General features: G+C 53.0%; 1 protein-coding gene across 1 annotated transcript in view; it reads left to right on the forward strand.

Moving 5' to 3' along the window:
- LOC106594208 (ephrin type-A receptor 6) overlaps positions 1–2500 on the forward strand; it is a 65120-nt gene that overhangs the window by 48804 nt on the left and 13816 nt on the right. The gene's annotated exons all lie outside the window — the stretch shown is intronic.

Consider the following 2500-nt stretch of genomic DNA (forward strand, 5'->3'; position numbering starts at 1 on the left):
CTACCTGGCGTGTAGTCGGACAGGAACCTCTCTCTACCTGGCGTGTAGTCAGACAGGAACCTCTACCTGGCGTGTAGTCAGACAGGAACCTCTACCTGGCGTGTAGTCGGACAGGAACCTCTCTCTACCTGACATGTAGTCAGACAGGAACCTCTATCTACCTGGCATGTAGTCAGACAGGAACCTCTCTCTACCTGGCGTGTAGTCAGACAGAAACCTCTCTCTACCTGGCATGTAGTCAGACAGGAACCTCTCTCTACCTGGCGTGTAGTCAGACAGGAATCTCTACCTGGCGTGTAGTCAGACAGGAACCTCTCTCTACCTGGCGTGTAGTCAGACAGGAACCTCTACCTGGCGTGTAGTCAGACAGGAACCTCTCTCTACCTGGCGTGTAGTCAGACAGGAACCTCTCTCTACCTGGCGTGTAGTCAGACAGGAACCTCTCTCTACCTGGTGTGTAGTCAGACAGGAACCTCTCTCTACCTGGCGTGTAGTCAGACAGGAACCTCTACCTGGCATGTAGTCAGACAAGAACCTCTCTCTACCTGGCGTGTAGTCAGACAGGAACCTCTACCTGGCGTGTAATCAGACAGGAACCTCTACCTGGCGTGTAGTCGGACAGGAACCTCTCTCTACCTGGCGTGTAGTCAGACAGGAACCTCTCTCTACCTGGCGTGTAGTCAGACAGGAACCTCTACCTGGCGTGTAGTCAGACAGGAACCTCTACCTGGCGTGTAGTCGGACAGGAACCTCTCTCTACCTGACATGTAGTCAGACAGGAACCTCTATCTACCTGGCATGTAGTCAGACAGGAACCTCTCTCTACCTGGCGTGTAGTCAGACAGAAACCTCTCTCTACCTGGCATGTAGTCAGACAGGAACCTCTCTCTACCTGGCGTGTAGTCAGACAGGAATCTCTACCTGGCGTGTAGTCAGACAGGAACCTCTCTCTACCTGGCGTGTAGTCAGACAGGAACCTCTCTCTACCTGGCGTGTAGTCAGACAGGAAACTCTCTCTACCTGGCGTGTAGTCAGACAGGAACCTCTCTCTACCTGGCGTGTAGTCAGACAGGAACCTCTCTCTACCTGACGTGTAGTCAGACAGAAACCTCTCTCTACCTGGCGTGTAGTCAGACAGGAACCTCTACCTGACGTGTAGTCAGACAGAAACCTCTTTCTACCTGGCGTGTAGTCAGACAGGAACCTCTCTCTACCTGGCGTGTAGTCAGACAGGAACCTCTCTCTACCTGGCGTGTAGTCAGACAGGAACCTTTCTCTACCTGGCGTGTAGTCAGACAGGAACCTCTACCTGGCGTGTAGTCAGACAGGAACCTCTCTCTACCTGGCATGTAGTCAGACAGGAACCTCTCTCTACCTGGCGTGTAGTCAGACAGGAACCTCTCTCTACCTGGCGTGTAGTCAGACAGGAACCTCTCTCTACCTGGCGTGTAGTCAGACAGGAACCTCTCTCTACCTGGCGTGTAGTCAGACAGGAATCTCTACCTGACGTGTAGTCAGACAGGAACCTCTATCTACCTGGCATGTAGTCAGACAGGAACCTCTCTCTACCTGGCGTGTAGTCAGACAGAAACCTCTCTCTACCTGGCATGTAGTCAGACAGGAACCTCTCTCTACCTGGCGTGTAGTCAGACAGGAATCTCTACCTGGCGTGTAGTCAGACAGGAACCTCTACCTGGCGTGTAGTCAGACAGGAACCTCTACCTGGCGTGTAGTCAGACAGGAACCTCTCTCTACCTGGCGTGTAGTCAGACAGGAACCTCTCTCTACCTGGCGTGTAGTCAGACAGGAACCTCTCTCTACCTGGCGTGTAGTCAGACAGGAATCTCTACCTGGCGTGTAGTCAGACAGGAACCTCTACCTGACGTGTAGTTAGACAGAAACCTCTTTCTACCTGGCGTGTAGTCAGACAGGAACCTCTCTCTACCTGGCGTGTAGTCAGACAGGAACCTCTCTCTACCTGGCGTGTAGTCAGACAGGAACCTCTCTCTACCTGGCGTGTAGTCAGACAGGAACCTCTACCTGGCGTGTAGTCAGACAGGAACCTCTACCTGGCGTGTAGTCGGACAGGAACCTCTCTCTACCTGACGTGTAGTCAGACAGGAACCTCTATCTACCTGGCATGTAGTCAGACAGGAACCTCTCTCTACCTGGCGTGTAGTCAGACAGGAATCTCTCTCTACCTGGCGTGTAGTCAGACAGGAACCTCTACCTGGCGTGTAGTCAGACAGGAACCTCTCTCTACCTGGCGTGTAGTCAGACAGGAACCTCTCTCTACCTGGCATGTAGTCAGACAGGAACCTCTCTCTACCTGGCGTGTAGTCAGACAGGAACCTCTCTCTACCTGGCGTGTAGTCAGACAGGAACCTCTCTCTACCTGGCGTGTAGTCAGACAGGAACCTCTCTCTACCTGGCGTGTAGTCAGACAGGAATCTCTACCTGACGTGTAGTCAGACAGGAACCTCTATCTACCTGGCATGTA

Source organism: Salmo salar, chromosome ssa17 (genome assembly GCF_905237065.1).
Source record: "Salmo salar chromosome ssa17, Ssal_v3.1, whole genome shotgun sequence".
In the NCBI taxonomy this organism is placed as follows: Eukaryota; Metazoa; Chordata; class Actinopteri; order Salmoniformes; family Salmonidae; genus Salmo; species Salmo salar.